The sequence below is a fragment of the Canis aureus genome, chromosome 31, assembly GCF_053574225.1.
Source record: "Canis aureus isolate CA01 chromosome 31, VMU_Caureus_v.1.0, whole genome shotgun sequence".
NCBI lineage: Eukaryota > Metazoa > Chordata > Mammalia > Carnivora > Canidae > Canis > Canis aureus.
This window is the reverse complement of record NC_135641.1, coordinates 35592035-35616135: the sequence shown is the minus strand read 5'-3', so window position 1 is coordinate 35616135 and position 24101 is coordinate 35592035. Positions and strand designations below refer to the sequence as shown.

The following is a 24101-nucleotide window of genomic DNA, read 5'->3' as shown; positions in this document are numbered from 1 at the left end:
TGACGCTTATACATTGCGTGAGAGTCTTTGTTTCTGTGACATCTATGATCTAGAGATAGGTTTTGCTAGGTCTGGTTAATCTTTAGAGTTAACTTCTCCTTTGAAGCCTGGTCTTTTTTTTGTGTGTGTGTGTGTGCTTATTTCCTATTTTCTGTGGTTACAATGTGATTATTCGAAAACCATGTTGACCCTAGCATTTGGGATAGGGCGCCTGATTTTTCTTCCTTCTCTTAATTTTTGTTCTGTCCCGATGTCTGTATACCTGAAATAGCCCCAGAGCCTAGATGGGGCCCCTAACCTTTCCCTACCTAAAGTCCCATCCTTTCCCTATTCAACTAGTGCCAGCAGTAACACAAAATTGACGCTGACACCGAGTCACATGCTATGTCGTACCTTCTAGGTGTCCTTTAACATTCAAGGAAATATTGCATGATGCTTCTTAGGAAAATTAATTTGTCAAAATAAGATGAATGTGGTTATAATTAAAATAACTGAGGCCTTAAGGACTGTGCTTTGCACATAACCTGTAAGGAATAACAAGTCATCCGTATTGTGTGGTCAGAATCCATTTAAGAAAGTACTGACTCACTTCCAGATTAATAATTTGAAGTCCATAGTATTGTTTGTATTAATAGCATCAATTAAAATATATTGCCTGCTAACATGTGACTAGCTGTCTGCTCAGGACTTCACTTCCATTGTGCAACTCCCTAAGGAAGTATGGGCATCATCAACAGGGGATATGATGGAGCACTGAAGCTTACAGAGCTTCAGCTGCCCCAAATCCTGCAGGTATTAATAAAAACCAGAGCTCCAATTTGAATCCTGGGGTCTGATGGGAGAATGCAGGTACCTCTCTCTTCCCTATACTTTGTTCCCTCTCTATTAGAATTTGTGTGTGCCATTGGGAAAGAGAAAGAACAGATAATTGAATCCCTTTTGCCCATATTTCCTCTAATATGGAAATACTAATACCCATCTCCTGAGTTGGCATGGAAATTAAAAAAAAAAATTTATGCACAATGGCAAACATATTTCCAAACACATACTACAGGTAGCATTGCCAGATTAGAGGATACCTAGGTAAATGTGACTTTTAACTAAACAGCAAATAATTTTTTCCTAGTTTAAATACATCCCATAAATTTGCATGGGGCATACTATACTAAAAGAATTAAATTATGTGTTGTTTAGCTTAACAACATATTCATATTTAACTAAGAGTTCTGTTTGCTGTTGCTTTTTTGCCTCATTTTTGCGAAATCTGGTAACTGGGAGTCAGATGGCCTACAGAAAGTGTTCCCAGTTGGAGCAGGGTTTGGGAAAAGCTGAGAAAGGTGTTGGAGAGAAGTTTGGTAAAGGACTCCTTAAGTCGGTAGGGAAAATAGAAGGGAATACAGAACATTGAGTTGAGAGCTGGCCCTCAGGACTGTATCAGGCTCGCAGGAATTGCAGAATGGGGCTCTCAAGGGACACCCTGCTTTTCTGGAGTCTGGCTGCATTTCTCAAGATTAGCTCTAGGGCGAGGCGGGGCTTGGTTTGCAAGTTTAGGATTTACTTAAAGTGTCTAGAGCTGACATAAGTAAAGATTAACATCGTAAAGGCAAAAGTCATCTAAATATTAACATCATAGCAGAAATAAGGATTAGTGAAAGGGACCATGAGGGAAGGGGGGAAACTCAGTGGCAAAAAATTAGAAAGGAAGACAAATCATGAGAGACTCCTAACTCTGGGAAACAAAAGTTACAGAAGCAAAAGTTACAGAAGCCGAGGTGGATGGGGGCAGAGGGTGACTGGGTGATGGACGTTAAGGAGGGCACCTGATGAGAGGAGCCCTGGGCGTCACACTATATGTTGGCCAATTGAGTTTAAATAACATTTACACAATAAATAAATAAAATTAAATTAAAAAGAGGTAAGGTTTTCTTCTCCTGTAGCCTGCAACCTAAAATCTCCAAAGCTCTGAGTATGCATTTGAATTTATTTTATTATTTTTGAATCTTTTACTCCCCTTTTCCACCTCAGAAAAGGTAACCTCTGCGAAATGAGTGTTTCATAACATGTATTTGTGAAGACTTTTTCTTTTTTTTTGAAGACTTTTGAATCATATCAATGAACCCTGAAATAAAGAATGAGGGGAAAATAGCATAAACCAGAAAGCACATTATTTGCAGGATTTTCAAACTAATTCTACTTGTAACACTGGACTTCGCAACCTCAAATTTCATTTTCATGTTATTTATTACTAAAGATAACTATTTACAATGCTCTGCTTACTTATAAATTTGAGTTATTAGAAAATAAATTATTCAGACCTTGTAATTATATAAAGGGTTTTATTGCAAAGTAAACATTGTGAAAGTCAAAGAAACCTAACAGTTTAAAAATGATTAAAACTCAAGGGAGTACAAGTCCTAATCTTGTCTTCTCCATCAAATTTGGGTTCAGATATTCTATTACTTAGGCTTATGACAGACTGTGTGTAAATTAAGACTGGCTTTTTGACCTCTACCTGAATTGTTACACTGAGCTACATTGATCGTTTTATACCTTCTCTCTTTAATTACATTCTTTTCCTACTATTAGTACAATGGAGAGCATTTATATGTAATGAATAAATAATGTTACAGTGAGAAAAATTATTAACTTTTAAACATTAAATTGAACATCGTCTTTACAATTGGCCTTTTTAATGTTAAAACAATTACAGAATTCGCTTAAAACTTATGAATTTAGATTTATTATCAAATGACAAAAATAAAACAATGTAGTAGCAAGTTTGATGTCCTTTATTTAGGGGGAAAACAATCCTTAGATTGGTGGAGTATATAGTGCCTACCAAGCAGTGGATCATTTTTCCCAGGTATGTTTGGACAAGAGCAAGTTTTCTAGAGCTTTAGATACAGCAACATGGAGATTGGACTTTACTGGCTGGGTTTGCATATCTGACTTTATTTAAAAGATCAAGGAATAAAAGAAATAAGTATAGAGCCAAGAGTTAGCTTGGCATTTGGTGATTAGCCGACTGGATGTTTCTGATCAACTGCAGCATTTACAGGAACACAAAAGTTATCTGAGTTTGTTTTGCTGACCTAGCACCCCAAGCAGAAACAACTCCCATTTTGGGCTTAGAAATTTATTTCAACATTGTGTTTTAACATGCTTTTCTTCTTCATCTTTTGGACTAGGGAGATATTTTGTGTAAATAGTGAATCTAAATGGTGAATCAATTACGTTATAAACAGAATATGCTCTCCACCAACTTTCCACCTGATTAAAGATCAATTATTTTTATTTTGTAAAGCAGTATTGACTTTCCCAAATATTGGTATACATATTTAAGTTCTTTCATTGTGAATCTACTCTTGATATAATTAGATATCTACAAATGGAAAATAAGATGGAAAAATCAGAATTGATCTTCAATTTTTAGTGATTAGGAACTGAAAATTATTTACTTAATAAGGAAGAAAACCAAAGGCCATAAAAGATAATTGTAGTAAAATGATCAACAAAAATATTTGATAATTCAATACCTAAAAAAATATTAAACTTATTTCAACATCAAAAAGATTCTACCTACAAAATATCTTTAAAATTCTATTGCTAAATCATCAAAGTGAACTTTAATTTCTTGTTTATCAACATGCCAAAGAGCACTGATTTATTATAATTTTGCAGTTTATATTGTTTAATTCACAGTAGCTTCTCTTCCTGTCATTTTTTTTCCTGGTTAAAAAAAAAAAAAAAATGAACCAAAACCCTACAGAAAATGTATGCAGATGATCCCTATTGAATAGTTGAGAATGAGAAGTAAAGATGGTCTGGCAATTAGAGAATTGTGGAAATCATATGACATTATGAAAGACACTGGAAAGTTTTTAATAGCTTGAAATGCCAGACAATACAGAAAGAGGTCTAGACGAAATCTGGGGGAACTAATGTTAATTTTTAATGCTTTGGAGCATATAGTCTGTAATGATTAGATTATATTCATCCCTATTTAAGAGGGCATGCCGTCCCACACTATTAGACTGTATGCCTTCATAGTGTCATGTTTCTTTTAGGGAATATTAGTTAAACATTTTTCATCATGGGAAAATACCACATTAAAGAGAGCACAAATAAATAACAATTATATTACTAGTAACTAACTAGTAAACAAATACATATGGAAAATATTTAATTTTCTTTTTATTTCCCTGGTGCTCTAGATTAGCTGAATTATAAACATAATGCAAGAGATAAATTAAAAAGAAATAAAAATATTATAATCCACAAAATTAGAAAGGTGTATCTAAACAATTTAAAATTTGAACATGCTGTTTATTTGAAACTATAATAGCTTTATAGTTTTCTCATGTCTAGCATGTGAAATAATTGTGGCCATATTATCATTCCAATAAGAGCAAATTAATAACTAAAACTTGAACATAAAATATAAATGGTGATAAATATGCTTGCATTTTCAGATTTGTAGCAGAACAAAAAAGTAAAAGACTTATGAGATCCAACTTTTCTCCAGTTACGGATTCATATCTAAGAAATCTTGGAAAAAAAAAAAAAAAGAAATCTTGGGATGAGGATATTTTAGTGTTTTTTTTTTTTTTTTCTTTTCCAACTGTTTAACTATTGTAAAGTTGCATATTTCAGATGTGGTACCAAAGTGTTGAGAATGGATAAAATCAAAACTATTTATTTATATAAATTTCTGTTTGTTCCTGATAAATTGAAGTGGTCACTTATCTGTTATTGAAAGTCAATATTCACAGTCTTCAGGATCCAACCTGAAGATACTCTGAATTTTGTTCAATCTGCATTAAAAAGAGAATGATGAGAAAAAGAAGAAAGGAGATAAATGAAAAGAAAAGAGGAAACTATATCGGTTTTCTAGCTTTGGACTCACATATTAACCCACTTAATTTCCATAACAAATTTGCTAAGAAATTATTGTCTCTACTGATTAAATTGAAGATGTAGAGTGAATTAAGTTGAGCAAAGTCATGATTTGAAATAAAAAGCTTATGGAAGCTGTTTTGACATCGAAGCCCATTTCTTGCCATTAGATCATCTAACCATCTCATCACTCTAGATTCTACTATTTTAACTATTATTTTCTAACCCCTATTCTGCTCAGTACTTATAATTCTGGGCTGAGATTGGCACTCCATGCAATAGGAAGGTAAAACAATGGCTATCTATATGCCCTCCCATCTTACTGAGGAAATATGTCTGAATTATTGTATTAAATTATCTTAATTTCAAATTTGCAAATTAAAATTTTAATGTTAAAAGTAGAAATACAAAAAGGGAATTTTTGAAGAGCAAATCAAATTAATGTGTTTGGTCAGTTGAAGAGTTTTGTTTTGTTTTGATTTTGGTAGGTGCAGAAAATGCAGTTATTCCTGAAACATTATCATCATCTGTTCATGCAAGACTTCTCTCACATCAGTAAAATTATTTTGTAATTTTTTCCCTTATGCCACATTCTTGAATCTCCCCGTCATGAACATGCTCTGAAGACGTACACACGAGATGGGTCTTTCCACAATGTCAGCTTTATTCAATTATAAAGTCGATCACAATTACAAAGCAGGTTCAGGATTCCAAACTCAATGACATTTTACCATGTGATAAAACTTGGCTTCTTGGGCATCCCAGGTGGCTCACTGTTTAGAGCCGCCTTCAGCCCAGGGCCTGATCCTGGAGACCTGGGATAGAGTCCCATGTCTCCCTGCATGGAGCCTGCTTCTCCCTCTGCCTGTGTCTCTGTCTCTCTCCTTCTCTGTGTCTCTCATAAATAAATACATAAAATCTTAAAAAAAAAAAAACAAAAAAAAACAAAACTTGGCTTCTTACTCAGCACACAGAGCAGGACAGAAGACAAACCACACAACAAATAAGGTATCAGAAGGATGTAGGAAGTTAACAAACCAAATACGAAGTCCATCTGAGGAGGCTCAGCTGAGATAAGGTCCCGTCTGTCTGGGTCAGCTGTCCACACTTACTACTTCTTGTGTTCAAGCAATGAAGGATCTCAATTGTTTGGGGATCAATAGGGCAGAGCCTTTGGCAGTAGTTGCCTTTTTTTTTTTTTTTTTTTTTAAGTGATCAGATTCAGAGAGGTCAAGTCTGAAGAGTCTGACAGGTTGCTGCCAAAATTCCCCCCTTTTGAAAGGGATTTAATCAGTCTTAGGTCACTGCAGACCTCTTCTGGTTCTGGTTGTTATCAGTTCTGGGTGTCAGCTAAGGCTGGTCCTGGCGATGTCTCAACCGTAGTCCCTTTTCATTGCTTGCATCACTGCTTGACCCAGGTGCCTGCTTGACGTGAGAGACTCCATTTTGCTCTCTACACCCTCACACACGTATACTCCTCTGTTAAGCATGTTTGCACAAGGTGGGCATCTATTCATGAATATATAGGTAGATATGTCTTCACTTTTATTTCAGACTGTTGTCCTTTGGTATTAAAAGAAAATTTGGTTAAAAGAAGAATTAGACCTCCACTTATATATGCAGAGTCATTTCTAATTTTCACCTCTTCATGGCATATTAAATATTAAATGGAAGTCTAAATCTCTCAACTTTAGATTCATTTGCAATTTGGGTCTTCTTCCACTTTAGAGCGAGATTGTTTCATTTCTTGAGTTGCTGTATTGTACTAATTAACATTTAACATCACGGCTGTTATGACTGATTTTTTAAATTAATGATTTATTGTATCTTAGTTATTGTGTACCTTTATTTTTATCACCACTGTGAAATAAATTTTAGTCAATTTAACTTCTAGCTCTTAAGCAATTTTTGTCAAGAAAGGGGTGCTTGCTAACTGCATGTTTTAATGCATTAACACTGAGTTAGATGTTAGACTTCCAAAAATTTCCCCTTAGTTTTATCTTCTAATCTTGCCACAGTCTGTCCTTTGAGATAAGAGCTCCACATCAATTCTTCTTTTAATGGTATACTAAAGAAGAAAACTTTTTAAAAGAGATAAAAGGAATAACAGCTTGCTTCAAATGCTGCTAAGGAAACCAATATCCAGCAACTTACTATCAATTTCAAGTGGAGGGACGTGATTCTCCAAATGTCTACCCAGACAGAGCTGATGGCACCATGCATCTTTAATCCCACAGGTTAGTGGTATTTGTCACAATATCACAGGTTCGTCTCAAAACTGAAAAACTGGCAACAAAATAACACAGCCAAGGAAAAAAATGGAAACAAATGTTATAAAGTGAGAAAGCTTTGCAAAGTAATCAGAGAATCCTTCCAAATACAACATTAGCGCAGGAATAAAGAAAAGGAGGTGTAAGTACTAGAAAACATCAGGCTCCCAAGACACTAAATATATTCGGATATTTTGAGGGGGACATAATCTTCCTAGTAGCGTCAGTATGCAAAATGTCATACATATTTGCTCTGTGAATTGGAATCAGCTGCTAGAAAATCACAACTTGAACAGAAAAATATTATCCTCAACTCATACTCAGTATAACTATAGATAATAAAACTGTTATTATCAGAGATTTATTTTTAAAAACTCAGCATGCGAGAATATAGCCTGCCTGAAACTTACTGTATTTGTCTCTGAAATAAATATCAATTTCTGTAATTGATGTGAAAATAGAGAAATTTTTTTCAAAGTCACCTAATACTATGTCTGTCATATAGTAAGCATGAGTAAGAACAATAACTTTTAATACTATTGATAATCATAAATACAGGTGCATCCTAGGAATGTAAAACTCTAGTGACTTCTTTAAAATACCAAAGAAATAGGGAGCATTTTCCAATAAATTATAATAAAAGAATTAGCTTGGTAACACTTTTTGTTTTTAAAGCTTAACAGTTCAGGAAATTTAACTAAGGGCCATGCTCACTAGACGTGCTTAAAGGCAACCTTTACTGTTATTCATTTAATTATCAGAAAAAACATATCACTTTTCTTAGAGAACCTGTATTAACATCATCATATTATGTACTTTACTTTAGAAGATACTGTAATATGAAAGTATGGTGTACCTGAATTATAAAAATGCATCATAATATGAATGAGATAGAGGAAAATATACCTAACAAATATTGGCCTTCCCTAACCCTGCTAAACTTATGCTAAATATAAGCATTGGATCTAAACAGTTATGCATGTGTGATTATATAGATACATATATAATGGGAAGTAAGATATTTCTTTTATTAGTATTTATTTTTAATTTAATTTAATTTAATATAATTTAATTTAATTTAATTTAAATTCAATTAATTAACATAGAGTGTCTTATTAGTTTCAGAGGTAGGGAAGTAACCTACGTCTTGAATGTCATTTAAAGCTTCTTTAATGTCAAAAAAATTCTCTAAAATCTACTCATTCATCATATGTTCTTATTATATAACAATTAAAAAATATGTTAAAAGCATCCTGTATTTGAGTTGTATTTAGTATGCCACACAAGAGGTCTATGAATATTCAAATTTGGACTCAACCTAAAAGTTGAAAAAAATTCAAATTTTTAAAATTAAAACCAGGTAGAGGGATCCCTGGGTGGCGCAGCGGTTTGGCGCCTGCCTTTGGCCCAGGGCATGATCCTGGAGACCTGGGATCGAATCCCACGTCGGGCTCCCTGCATGGAGCCTGCTTCTCCCTCTGCCTGTGTCTCTGCCTCTCTCTCTCTCTCTCTGTGTGACTATCATAAATAAATAAAAATTTATTTAAAAAATAATAAAAAAATAAAAAAATAAAACCAGGTAGAAATTGGGTTTAGTTATTTTTTGTACTTCTTTTCAGTTATATTGGCTTAATGTTATCCATCTAACTCCCCCAATAGCCCACATAAAATAACAGTTGTTTCTATAAGACTACAGTGTTCTAGTCACACTATTCTTCTCTGATTTAACAAATGAGTTTTGCATATTCAAGCAACACAGCCATGGAAGAACCTAGTTTGGTCATTAAAACAATCAGAACAATATTTCATCCATTTTGACTATTATTCAGGCAGATTAAAATAAACTACATAATCATGATTGTCAAGATATGATTATACAGTTATTTGGGCATCTGGTTCTAGTCTCTTTTTGCTTCATGGAATATTATGAACAAAAATTATGATTATAAAAAATCAGATATTTTATATTAAATTTTACCCCACTCTCTATAATATTTTATAATTTTATTCATTGAAGAAACTATTGAGCACTAATTATAGGCCAGGCACTGCTAAAGGCTGTAGAGTCAGTAGAAATACACTGCAGAAAAGAATGCAGACCTACCATCCAGGAGGTGCCACTTACTGCTGAAAGAGAGCAGCAAATAGCAATTTACCATGCCCAATGATAAGGGTTATATACTATGTATGAAAAATAGACTTCTGGGGAATAAAACTTAGAAGAACCTCAAGTCTGTCCTAGAGTCTTAAGGAAACCTTTCTCAAGGAGAGAGTCCTTTGGGAAGATGAAATAGTATTTGCAAAGTACCAAAGATGATAGAGCAAAAGAAGTGAAAAAAAGAAGGCAGGCTGATGTGGAGGGACATGAGTCTGGAGAGATATACAGAAACCAGAGATATCATAATTGTGTCAAACCTACTAGCTTGGGATTATATCAGAAGGGTACTATGCGGGGATCCTTGGGTGGCATAGCGGTTTAGCGCCTGTCTTTGGCCCAGGCCGTGATCCTGGAGACCCAGGATCGAATCCCACATCGGGCTCCCGGTGCATGGAGCCTGCTTCTCCCTCTGCCTGTGTCTTGGCCTCTCTCTCTCTCTCTCTCTGTGACTATCATAAATAAATGAAAAATTAAAAAGATTAAAAAAAAAAAAGAAGGGTACTATGTGGAAACATTTTGTCTTGTTGTTTCTCTGCTTGTTTAAGTCTGGGTAGATTTACTATAAATTAGCATTTTACTAAAATCATCCTGTCTGCTGGGTAAAGGATGGCCTAGAGATAAGCAAGAAAGGTGACAGGAAATATGATTTAGAGATGTGTTTCAATCATTCAGGACAGCAATAATAAACCTATATTAGAAGGATTCTGGTGAGAATGAAAAGACCAATCAGATGCCAGATTTGTGAAGTTCAGTGGAGATAAGCCATAGGGTTTGGTGATTATTACTTAGATATATCGGGCATTTGAAAAGAAGGGGAAATCAATGAATGTTACCTAGTTTTCAGACTTAAGTAGTCAGGGCCTCTTCCAGAATTAGGTACGTGTGGGTAAAAGGACTAAATTAATGAGTTCACATGATGATATGAGCACTGAGTGTTACACTATATGTTGGCAAATTGAATTTAAATAAAGTAAAAAATAAGAAAGAAAGAAGAAAGAAAGAAAGAAAGAAAGAAAGAAAGAAAGAAAGAAAGAAAGAAAGAAAGAAAGAAGGAAAGAAGAAAAAAATTAATGAGTTCAGTCCTTCATACATTGAGTTAGTGCCTATGAAATACCCAAGGAAATAGGTTGATAGGTACTTGGATATAAATAGTGATTTAATCAACTAAAATGAGGGTAATCAGTAAGATATTTTATGTACAGTGAGAAGCCTAATGGGCCTATGATACTTGACAATAATCAATGTTAGGAAGCAAAGGAAAAGGAAGCTAAAATTCAGAGTAGAATGAAGTGGCTAGAAAATTAGAAAGAGAAAAGAAAATAAATTTATGGCATTTCTAAAGACAATGGGGGTACATTTTTTTTAAAGAAAGGTAAAAAAATGAGCAAAATAAGCACCAAAAAATGCCCTTTATATTTAATGATCTAGGCCATTGGTGTCATTCATCTGTGCTGTTTCTTAGAATCATATGAAAAAATATAAATGTCTCTTCTTCTGCCTATATACATATGAGTGTGTAAACACCGAGTTAAATATTCAAAATATGTAATAAAACATCTTATACCACTATGCAACAATCTTGTGTTTACTAAAAATCCCTTTGAAAATATATTTGTACGTCTTTTGGAACCTATACTGAAATATGCACTAATCAAATGTCCACTTTTTCTAAGCTTCCAAACCTCTCCAACTCTCTCTTCTGGGATCCCCTGTCTGGCAACAAAACTCATGGCAGTTTCAGTTTTTAAACTTTTCTTTGGTGTTCACTGATACCTGGCTGATCCTGAAGACTTCATTTAGCCTTCAGCCCATTCAAGTGAGGGTGTTTTTATGCCAGTATTCATGTAGCACAGAATTGTACAAATATCTTCCTGAGTGCTCATCACCGTTTCCAAAACATCTTTCCTCCCATTTCCCTCAGAATAAGTCAATTCTGAAACAAAGTCTATGAAACACTCTCAGACTATGCTACCCATTCCCCATTTTTGCTGTAGTCATCGGCATAAACCCTGGTGAATCCTACTCATTCACTGGAGATTTCTAGCATCTAGCCTACTTGCCCTCTCTCTACCATAAATCCTGTAAGCGTTTTTAATTATCTCAGTGTTCATAACAATAATCCATCCAATGCTTTGACACTTTTCAATCTTTTTCACCTGCAGGAAACACAGCTTTATTTATGTCTAAATATATAATTGCAACCAAACAGTTTAATGTGGCTGTAAACACACACACACACACACACACACACACACACACACACACACTGAGCTAATAAATTCAAGACCTTAAAAATCAAGATCTTTAATGTTACCTGGTGTTTAGTGTCGCTAGCCAATTTATTTCTCCAGCTTCTCTAGCGAATATGTATATTTTTCTCACTCTTCAAAGCTTAAAAATATCTCCTCCAGTCACACTTTCAGTTAAAAACTTGCATGTAACACCAAATGAACACACAAACAAATAAACCCAGACTCAGTCAGCTCACCGAATCAATCAGCCTATCAGAACTCATGCCTGTGCACCCTCCCTTCCTCCTTCTGTAGTTAACATTCTGTCTCCCATCCCCACAGCGAGTGGGATTCCATAGAGCTCCTCCACTCCTAACTATGCAAGAACTCTGTTTTAAATTGTTTTCCTTCTCCCTTTCATCATCATTTTTCTCTACATATCATTCCTATTATTTATTAATATATAATATCTCTTATCTTTAAAAAAAGCCTTCACATTGTTCAATGGGTACTTTCTCATTTTCTTATTTTCTTTGACAGCAAAACTCTCTGAGTTATCTCTAACAATTGCCTACTTTTCCTCGCTCATTGTATATTTAAACTATTCCATTACCCCAGTCGCCCCAAATTGACCAGGCTCATAATGGTCAGTAAATTATATAACCATTTCTCAATCTTCTTGCTTAACCTGTCACCAGTGTTTGATCTTCATGTAGCCTCTCCTCCTGGAAGCATCCTCTCCCGTTGGGTCCTGCAAACCCAGCCATCACCAGGCTTTGTCTAACCTTTCCAAAATTACTTTTGTCCCCTTGGGTGTTTCTCCTCTTCTCACCTCAGCATGTTGGAGCATTCCCAACCTTAGTCCTTGGATGTGTTCTTTTTTCTGTTCATTTTCATCCCATAGGTGATCCCATCCAGCTTCATCTCTTGAACTACCATCAGTATACTAATGACTCCCAAAGTTGTATCTGCAGACCAGATCTCTCCCTGAACTCCAGACCTTACGTCTGTGTCTGTTTAGATAGTTAGTGTCACAAACTAACGAGCCATACTTTTCTTGTCATATTCTCCTCACAGGCTTTCTCATCTCAGTTAAGAACAGCTCCATTCTTCCACTTGCCTAAGCCCAAAACCTCAGGACAATGTTGCTGTCTCCCTTTTTAACCTTCTTCACATCAAGTTTGTCAGTAAATTCTGTCAACTTGACCTTTCAGAAAATAACCAAGCCAGAATTCTCTTAAAGAGTACATGTTGCTTATAATCATTAATGCCCATTACATATCTTTGAATCTAAAATAGTCATCAGGAGAGGCTGGGCATTCAGGGATATTAAGAAATTGTTGTTAAATTTATTAGGTGTGACGGTGTTGTTTTAGCTAAGTAGGAATATATCCATTTTAGGGAGAGGGAAATGCATGCTAAATCACTTAGGTGGGGCAGCCCGAGTGGCTCAGCGGTTTAGTGCAGCCTTTGGCCCAGGGCCTGATCCTGGAGACCCGGGATCGAGTCCCACATCGGGCTCCCTGCATGGAGCGCTTCTCCCTCTGCTTGTGTCTCTGTCTCTGTCTCTCTCTCTGTCTCTCATTAATAAATAAATAAAATCTTTTAAAATAAATAAATAAATAAATCACTTAGGTGAAGAATGTAGTGTCTGTACTACAGCACAAAATAAATAAAGGAGTGGAAGGAGTTGATGGAAGGCTCTTGACTCCTTCACTGCTACTACATGGGTTCAAACCACCATCATGTCCCATATGTATTTTTTTCACCAGCTTTCTGCTGGTATTTGTTTTCTTGGATTCACTCCAACTTTCATCTGTTCTCAACAGAGCATCTCTATTCCACACCTTGATGTTTCCTTGCTGTTTCTTGAAGGCACCCTCACACATTTATGCTCAGAACTTCTACAGAGTGTTCCTCACTGATCTCTTTGCCTCCTTCTCCGGATATTTGCATGAATATACCCTCCATTTTCTTCAAGTCACTCAAAAGTCACTTTTTCATTGGAGCCTTTCCCAGCTGCCTTAACACACTCTCAATTTTCTATGGGTTTAACATTTTCCTTCTCTACGTATGTTTGTCCTCTTAACATGTATTATTTAGCAGGTTAATCTTATTCATCATCTCAGTCTCCATCAAAATATGAGACCCAGAAAAATAGAGATTTTGTTTATTTGGCTCAGAACTGTATATCCAGGACATGTAACATTGTTGGGCACATAATAGGTAGTCAAGGAGTAAATAAGTAATCGAATGGATTCTTCTCAACTTCCCTAGGTCTAAAGCTCTCCAGAGCTCAGTTCTTAGATCTCTTTCCTTTTCTTTCTCTATACTCTTCCCTAAGTAATCTTACCTATTTCTATGATGCTAAACACTGTATATGTTCATTAATTCCACTTATGGGTCTGGAAATGTTTTATACATTTATAAGTTGTTTAAAACTTAAACCTTCCCTCTTTTTAAATCCTTAGTTCCTCCATTCTATATCAGCAAATTCTATCAGCTCAATCTTCAAAAATGATCTAAATATAATCTAGGTCTCACTGTTTTCAGAAATAAGCCTGTTCTATGCCACCGTTGTAGCTCTTGTGGTTTAGTACAATAGCCAATCTCCCTGGTCCCTCTGTTGTCTCTTTATAGTTTATTCTCCTTCTTTATAGTTGCTGTTATCTTTTTAAAATGTTAGCCAGATCTGCCTAGATAATAGCTCTCTAGTGATTTCTTATTTTATCTAGAATAAAATCTAAATTTCTTATCATTATCTAAAAGGGCCTATAAGACATGTTCTTTGGCTATCTCTATTAAGATCCTCTCCCTGCTCACTATGCTCCAGCCAACCTTGTGGTCCTCTTGAGATCACTTATTAAAAATGTATGGATAAACAGGCTCTGAGACATTGTATAACATCATGCAAGTTCAAGCAGTTTTTAGTAGTAATGTCTGGTTTTCAAAGCTTGTGATTTCCAACCACGTACTATGCAGCCCCTCGGGGTATAATGTGATACTGGGAGCAAGTTGGGGACATTAATTGAATCTGAGAACACAGAAAGTGCCTTTGTGGAGGTTAAATATGGTGTGGTCCCATAGAATTGGAGGAAAAGCAGAATGATGCATGTAGGTGTATATGCGGTGGCTGGGATTTCATGACTAGAGCCCTGCAAAGTGTTTGTAGGAACTGAATCTGGAGAGAGACATCATGGACAAGAATAGTTACAATTGAGAATGGATACGTTTGTCAAGGGAACAGACAGAGGCAGAAAGAAAATTTGAGTCAAAGTTGGGGCACCTGGGTGGCTCAGTGGTGGAGCATCTCCCTTCAGCTCAGTGGGTGATCCCGGGGTCCTGGGATCGAGTCCTGAATGGGGCACCCCACAGGGAGTCTGTTTCTCCCTCTGTCTCTGTCTCTGCCTCTCTCTCTGTGTTTCTCATGAATAAATAAACAAAATCTTAAAAAAAAAATTTTGAGTCAAAGTTATCCCTTGCGAATCCAGAACCAAAGGGCAGTTTGATTTTTAGTTCATTGCAAACATTTGAATAACAACTTGCCTCTGGAATATTAGGGCATAATGACAGGGACTGTAAAGATAGGGAAGAGAACATACACCTTGATAAAAATCTCTAGGTGAGCATGGGCAATTTTAAAAAGTCCTGCAAATAAATCTGAACAACCCTTAAATAGAGTTATCACCACTGATTTCTCCTCTCTTGTTTCTCTGCCCATTAAGAATCACTGCTTTACAGCATAGGAAACAGAAACACATGTAAAATATTTTCTCAAGCCACACCGACAAAAAGTTGGTTAATATAAGAAAAAAAATTATGGTAGTAGCAAAAGAGACATAGCATAAAGTTATGTATTTAAATTAAAAGCTGTCACATGGGTGCTGGCTGGGAAAGGGCTAGTGGGTAAGATCTAACACCTGATTTCAGCTGAGGTCATGATCTCAGGGTCCTGAGATTGACCCTATGGGAATCCACCCTCAGCAGGGGGTCTGCTGGAGACTTTCTCCCTTTCCCTCTCCCTTTTGCATACCCTCCCCACTCATGCTTGCTCTCCCTCTCTGTCTCTCAAATAAATAAATATATAAATCTGTAAAAAATTCTATCATGAATAATATTCTCTTCGATGAGCAGATGAGATAAATTACTGGAAATGCACGTCTGAAGGAATGTTTTTTCTAAAAAAGCTGGAATGAAGATTTTTTAAAATTACAAGTACGTTTAAAAGAGGAAACACTATTTCATTTTTAATTTTAAAAATATTGAAATAAATCACATTAAAAGGTGAAAATCTAGGGGCACCTGGGTGGCTCAGTGGTTGAGCATCTGTCTTTGGCTCAGGGTGTGATTCTGGGGTCGTGGAATCGAGTCCCACATCAAGCACACTACAGGGAGCCAGCTTTGCCCTCTGCCTGTGTCTCTGCCTCCTCTCTCTGTGTCTCTCATGAATAAATAAATAAAATCTTTTTTAAGAAATTGAAATTTCAAGCACAAGCTGAACTGCGGATTTATTGGTTTTTCTCTCACCTCCAACAAAAAGTACCTTTGGCTTTGTCATTCAGTTTTCAACTATGATGGACCAGAAAGGATATGGTCATTAGTGAAAGTTACATTTGATACTGAAGTCCATGTTTGCCATACAGTTTCCAAGGTGATTAGTTCTTCTGGGTCTCTCTTTCCCTAATAAACCTACCTCACATCTTTATTAGGAAAACTTGTTCAGTGAGTCATATGTAACCTACTGTGGAAAGCCTGCAAGAAATAGCCAGAATGGTTTTGGTGGTTGTAGAACACTGTTATCTTTACTGTTGCTGTTGTCATCCACTTCATCATCACACTTGTCATTTATTAAATATTTTATCAAGACACTGATATGACTTTAAGTGTCTTGCATAGGAATTTCATGCATTCTTTATAACTAACCTATGCGAAATGCATTCATATTCCTATTTTACAAATAAGTTGATGATTGGAGGGTTTAGGCAAAGTGCCTAAGATCACGCAGCCTATAACATTTTCAATAAATACTCCTTCTGCCTCATTTCTTGATACTAAAATTGTTTCTAAATTATGGTACCTGAAATAACAGTTTAGAAAACTATAAATGGTGAGATAAATATATTGTTGGCAGGGATACTCCTTATCTTCTTTATATAGCTACTATATCTATGTAAAAAATAAATTTCTAATCTCACCTCTCAGATTAAGGACATTTTAGGATTTGTAATTTCAAATACATATATTTATTAATTTTAGATGCTATATTTCACAATTTACATTTACTTCATAATTATATATTCATATAAAATATTAAAAATATATCTGATCATAGCAAGATAATTATTTCTTTAGCTTTAATCATAAAATAGTACACAATTTAATAGAGAAAATATTTTTAATTCTTCAGCATTACCTCAGATATTTTTGCATAAAATTCATGAAATAGTGTCCAAGGAACACTTCCTTTATATTCATAAGTTATTAAACCCTACTTGCAAGCATAAAATAATTATCTTTTTAGCTCTTATTACATCTGCTTTGGATATAAGAAATAAAATCCTGTGACTGACTTGACTGCAATTTGCAAGTCATTCAGAAGTTACATTCATCATCGTCACTAAGGAAGAGTCTGGAAGGAATTGTCTGAGCTGTATTTAGCATCTATGAGAACTGCACAGTCCACTCTGTTCATCCTTCCCACATTTCCTTTTGTAAGGAAAGGCCGGGAAGCTAGAGTCAAGATGCAGCACATAAAGTAAGGTTTGCTTTCAATATCCTTCAGTTCACCTCAGACTCTTTTCTATGACTCAGTAAATAACCAGTTCTGAATTAGTACATACTTCCCAAAAATGTTGGTTATACTACTTGTTTCTTTCATAGACATTATTACTATCTGAATGTTTAATATCTATTTTAATATCTATCACTTTGTTTATATATTCTCTATCTCCACAAATTAAAATAATGGATCTCTGTGATCATGGACCTTCTCAGTCCTACTCACTACCATATCCATTGTCTAGAGAGGAGTTCCTGGCACAAGCTATGCAATATAATTCAATGAATAAATAACAGCTTCCTGAAGAAAAACTAGTTTGATATTTTTTGTGGATTAAAAAATTCAACAGAACACTATCAATGTGATACATCTTTGATTAAGAATAACCTCATTGTCTCACAAATGAAAAGCTTATGTTTCTTCTGAAGGTCAACAAAAAGGTGTTTGCTGAGGGGGTGAGTGTATCTGGCTTTAAGTAAAATAAAAATTGCATTATAAAAGACAGTTTAGGTATATTCTATGTAGACACAAAGCAGAGAACCTTTGGGCAAAATTCATATAGAGATATTTTTTAGCTTAGTATTAAAAAAAAACACTTATTTCTCTCTGAGAAAGACTAAAAAATAGCCCCCATGCCTGGAATTCTAGTAGGACCTGAATACAGTTCTGTTCTATCAGGTAGAGTTAGTAGTGAATAAAATTCTCAGGGATTGGAATGACCTTCACCAGAATGTGAGGCACATCCTATTATGGAAAGTGCTTTATGCAGATTTAGAAAAAAATAAAACACTGCACAGGAGATTAGACAGCATTATTTCAAGAAACTTATTCATCTTTGAGTAAAAAAAAAAAAAAAAGATATTTAAGTAACAGAAAAGTTAGAAAAAATATCCAGAAAAGAGTTAAGAATGGCAAAATCATTGATTATGAAATATTTCCAACTCCATGCTAATAAATAGTAAAATGTAATACTTTAATAAGAAATCATTGGAGGCTGAAATGGGTTTTAAAAGTGTTAAAAGTGGGGATCCCTGGGTGGCTCAGTGGTTTAGCGCCTGCCTTCGGCTCAGGGCATGATCCTGGAGTCCCGGGATCGAGTCCCACATCGGGCTCCCTGCACAGAGCCTGCTTCTCCCTCTGCTTCTTCCTCTGCCTGTGTCTCTGCCTCTCTCTCTCTCTCAGTGTCTCTCTCATGATAAATAAATAAAATCTTAAAAAAATATAAAAATAAAAAAATAAAAAATAAATAAATAAAAGTTTTAAAAGTTTTAAATAATGGAAACTGTGGATAGGAAAAAAGTCTTAAATAATGGAAAATGTGGATAGGAAAAAATTTAATTTACTAATTATTGGGCAAATGATTAATGTAATACAAAAATTCTTGAAAAACAATATCATATTTTATATGGTAGGTAGCAAACACATAAGTACTGTTATCTCTCCAATATTCACAGAGATTTAATATCACTTAGATCAAATGTTTTCACCTTTCATTGAAATAAAATAAGACTATTTTGTATGTATAACTATTTTAATGTTTTTGAAATTCAATATGCTTGAGTACTCACTTTGGAAAATTCATTTAAGCATATTTTGAAGCTCCGTATGTATGCATATTACAATAAAATATACTTAAATTATTTCTCATGCTGACAGTTTTCTCCAAAAATGATATTAATTGCTCTCCATGTACCTTAATGTGGCACATTTGTTTCTTTTACTTTATTTTCCCTAGAAACAATGCCTTGTATATGTATATAAATAAAATCACATACACATATTTTTTAAATTTTCTTTTGCAATATATCCATCATTTAGCTAAATCTTTCTTTGCACATTAAAAATTTATATTTGCATATCTATACATAAAATTACACCAAGTTCCAGTACAATCAGTTTAATGGTTTGCTTACTTAAGCAAGTTCTAGTAGGTAAAACCTTTACCAAGTAGCTTTACTGAGCACTGACTTTATTAGGCACTGGAATGAACAAACAGTCACGTTCCCTGCTCTCATGGAGCTTTTCAGTCTAATGGAAGTGATTACTCAACTATAGGGACCTCCAGTGAATAGTGATATAAGGAAAATAACTTGGAATTCAAGGAGAATTATTTGATAAGCTCAAACTACCCATTAAGGAAAAAAATTGCAATAATTACAATTTTGTATAATTTTCTTAGAGCATTTGATTTCCCAAGTCCCTTCTAATGTTTAAGTGTTCCCTTAAAATCCAGCTATTTTAAGACTTATATATGCTACTACAAAACTAAGTTTCCAGGACTTTTTCTTGGCACTTCCTAGGCTTATTCCTGAAACTGTGGGCTCACTGCCATTAATTTTATGGCAGAGACTAGAGCAAATGAACACGAAGAACAGCAAAACTGGTAGAATTTGAAGACTCAAAAGAGAAGCCAATTTGTTTCAAGTTTGGGATTATGTTCTTATCCGTAATTGATGCCATTATGTGAAAGTGCTTTTGAACTTTCTACAGACCCTTGGACTGTAGCCTCTAATCATGTAAGCATATCCAAATGATAGCGGTTGCTCTACTGTCACTAGAAAACAAAATAGGTACAATATGGTGCATTTTGACACTTGGAAATTAGGCAAGATATCTGGATGCACTTGCCAAGCTAATAAAAAAGAAGAAAGAAAAGAAGGAAAGAGGAGAGAAAGAGAGGAAGAATAGGTTTCTGCTTCTCTCTAAGCCTCTGCACAGTGGAGGAAATAGTCAATGAAACTAAAAGGCAACCTACAGGTTGGAAGAAGATATTTGATAAAGAGTTGCTACCTAAAACATACAAAGAACTTATAAAACTCAACACCCAATCATGAATAGCCAATTTAAAAATGGGCAGAAGACATGAACAGACATTTCTCCGAAGAAAACATATGGAAACATGAAAACATGAAACACATGAGAAGATGTTCAACATCACTGATCATCAACAAAATACAAATCAAAACTACCATGAGATTTCACTTTACACCTGTGAGAATGGCTAAAATCAACAACACACTATACAACAGGGGTTGGTGAGGATGTGGAGAAAGGGGAACCCTCTTACACGTTGATGGGAATGCAAACTGGTACAGCCACTCTGGAAAACAATATGAAGTTTCCTCAGTAAAGAATCCAGCAATTGCACTAGTAGGTATTTACCCAGAGGATATAAAAATATTGATTCAAAGGGGCACATGCACCCTGATATTTATAGCAGCAACAACAATAGCCAAACTGTAGAAAGAGCCCAAATATCCATTGTCTGATAAATGGGTAGAGAAGTGGTGGTGTATTCATATAATGGAATATTACTCCTCCATAAAAAAATAATGAAATCTTGTCATTTGCAACAGTGTGGATGGAGCTAGAAATTATCCTGCTAAGGAATAAGTCAGATAGAGAAAGACAAATACATATTATTTCATTCATATATGGAATTCAGGAAATAGACAAAGGGGGGAAAGAAAGAGAAGTGGAGGCCAACCAAGAAATAGACTCCTAACCATAGAGAATAAACTGATGGCTACCAGAAGACAGATGGGTGGGAGGTTGGGTACAATAGATGATGGGGATTAAGGAGGGCATTTCCTGTGATTAGCACTGGGGATCCCATGGAAGTGCTGAATCGCTGTACTGTGCACCTGAAGCTTATATTACCCTGTATGTTAACTAACTGGAATTTAAATAAAAACTTTTTAAAATGCTAAATAAATCAATAAATCAGTCTAGTGCTCAGCCCAGTTCATTTTCTGGAGCCTCTTTCATTTTCTGGAGCCTTGGAAGAGACTACACATTGTCTGGTATTCCTCTTTAACTGGCCAGATAAGCAAATCCTTCTGTCCAAACAATGCAGAGGAAAGAAGAAAGAATAATCTTCCAGACCATGAAAGCTTTGTTCATCCATCATACCATACTTTGCCAGAATAGTAAAGATCTTAGAGATCTTTTGTTTGGCAACCTTTTGCCCTTTCAGCTGATGAACAACTGAAGATGTGCAGGGCAACCCAATTGCTAAATGGGAACTGAGCATTGGGAAACAATTTATTTGCATGACTCTATCCAACTATTCCAGTGAAGTATTTAGGAAAGTAGGTTAAGTACAATGGAACTTTTAAATACTAATTAAGGTGTAGAAGTTCATATGAAACAGAAAATGTGCCTTAAAGTGAGCATCTTCTTCCTACTTACAAATATAGGAAAAAAAAATACTACACCTCAGCAAAGGTGAAGATGTGTAGGGAGATCTAGATTTGGATTTAAATGAGAAACAAGTTGTGTGTATTTGGGATATTTATTTACTCTCTTCTCTATTATTTTCTTAAATATAATTAAGTCCAACAATACTGATTGATAATCAGTGCCAGGTTCTTTGTTAGGTATTAGTTAAAAAAATAAAAAATAAATAAAAAAACAAAGGTTTAGAGAAGGCTCCTGACACCAGGACGTACTCAAGAGCTCTCACTTTATACGCAATATTCACCAGCTTGGCTTTTTAGGATTATCCTTTAAATAGGATGTTTCTTTCTTACTTCCCAGGCATCTACTTTTATGGCACATTTCTAGCTACCTTATATCATAATTGGCCTATGCTTATTGCCGGGACTGACACCTCAGCCTAGAATCTGCATACCTTCAGTTACAGCAGTTGCTAATTATTCTTAAAGTTAGAAGATGATCTGCAATTAAACATATCTCACTTCCCTAATGGGATTTATTTAAGGAAATGTCACCTGTTTCTTTTTATTAATGTTGAGTGAAAATAAATCCCTTTTTTTTTCTTCCCTAGAAGGTTTAGCCCATTGATATGTTTGCCTTTTGAGCAGATTCGGTTGCAGGATCATACAGTTTACATATTTCCTTTAGGATTCTTTTCTTTTCTTCCATTCTCTTCCTCTCTCTTCCCCTTCTTCCGTTGTCTCTTTCTCTCATAAAGATCCGTATCCCTATTTTTCGGTGAGGTTGAGAATGTATCCCAATTCTCTACTTAGGGATGATGAAATAATAAAAATTTAATAACCAACTTGACCATGGACTCTACCCACGCAAAAGGTGCAGATGCAAGAAGTCCTTGTTAGAGCATTTCTGAATCACGGACAACTTCTCAGGTACTAATACAATCCTGCCCCTCTGGGTACCCAGGTTCCTACCTAGAAAAACAAACCTGTTGAAGTAAGGAGGAAACTTAACAAACCAATGAATCTAGGGAATTGTTCTTCAATCATTACTTCTCTCATCTCCACAGTTTGCAATGGAAATGTCAGGAGGCAGAAGGAAGCAAATAACAAAAGTGAACTAGATTTAAATATTTGCATTAAATATAAATTGCAAATAATCTACTTATAAAAATCTTTCTATGCACAACTATATTATTATACACTACATATTGCTTTAGTAACTAATATTTTTACCCTGATTGCCTACAGAGGGAAAACAGTACAATCATAAAAATCTTTCTAACGAACTGCAGTGAGGGCAGATGAGGGGCATAAATGAGCCTTGGAAAAGAATCGAGTTTCAGTTTGTAAATAAGGCTTACAAGAAACTCAAGCATATTGTGACTCCACTTCAGTTGATGTAGGACTTTGACATCAAATGGATTATTACTTCCGACACTGAAGAATCAATGAGTTTTCAAGTTTTCAATCTGAAAATAGTATTATTTACAAGCCTTCTTTGTCATCTTAACTCATGAGATTAAGTTTAATTCCTCTCTCCTAATACAGTGAAAATTTAGTATTTTATAACTGATACTGAATTAATCTAAAATATATCCAAAAATCTGAAGGCTATTCAGTTAGGTATTTCAGCAAGCATTTAGAGTATATACTTTCTGTGCAGCCTTATGACAGATGCTGAATATGCAAAAGTAAATAAGATGTGATTTGCTCTAAAACCCAAAATCTATATAACATGGTATAGGGCAGCCCCAGTGGCTCAGCGGCTTAGCGCTGCCTTCAGCCCAGGGCATGACCTTGGAGACCTGGGATCGAGTCCCACGTCGGGCTCCCTGCATGGAGCCTGCTTCTCCCTCTGCCTCTGTCTCTGCCTCTCTCTCTGTGTGTCTCTCATGAATAAATAAATAAAATCTTTAAAAAAAGAAAAAGAATCTCTTATATAACATGGTATATCTATTGTGAGTTTCAATAGGATGATATAAATTATATTTGTATGTGAGTGATATTTGTTCAATTGTTTTGCCTCTAATATTCAAGCTGCAGAATCCATACAGACACACATACACATATACACACGATGCTGGGATTCAGATTCATGGAAATATGCATGCCTGTGTGTTTATGTGTCTATATATGCAAAAAAATATTTAAATGATTATATTTGTCTTTAAAGATTCATCTTAGAAGCTGATTGGAAACCAGAAAATTCAGTATAAGTTTTATGAAACCAATCAAATGGAGCCAATATGAATAAATTATTGAGAATGCATTCATGAATTAATACTAAGTTGCATTGAATAGAATTCAGTGATATTTAGTCAGTTATATGATTAAGAATAAGTGTACAATTACTTTTTTTCATTTAAGAAAACTATTGTTGGGTCAGTTTTAAAGATTGAAGAGATTCTAAAACACTTAAATGAAATCAGCAATGGCACTTGGTCAAATTTATAGATATAATATAGTCACATAAAATTCCTCTAGAAGGAATCAAAAACTACTTCAAAATGTCTTTAATGTCTGTATTTATCCTAAGGAGTTTCCTATACAAAATGAAGCAAAAAATATGATCTTGAGAGAAACAGGATT

The 24101-nt window shown here is 35.0% G+C and overlaps 1 protein-coding gene and 1 long non-coding RNA gene across 2 annotated transcripts in view; one reads left to right on the top strand and one right to left on the bottom strand.

Annotated features, from left to right (window-relative positions):
- BCHE (butyrylcholinesterase) overlaps positions 1–24101 on the top strand; it is a 58920-nt gene that overhangs the window by 20493 nt on the left and 14326 nt on the right. The gene's annotated exons all lie outside the window — the stretch shown is intronic.
- The window catches only part of LOC144302653 (uncharacterized), a 540109-nt gene continuing 521548 nt past the window's right edge, over positions 5541–24101 (bottom strand). The window contains exons 10-11 of the long non-coding RNA XR_013369612.1: positions 7051–7174; positions 5541–6459 (exon numbers count right to left, since the gene is read on the bottom strand). This is a non-coding gene — a long non-coding RNA (uncharacterized LOC144302653). The remainder of the gene's footprint in view (positions 6460–7050; positions 7175–24101) is intronic.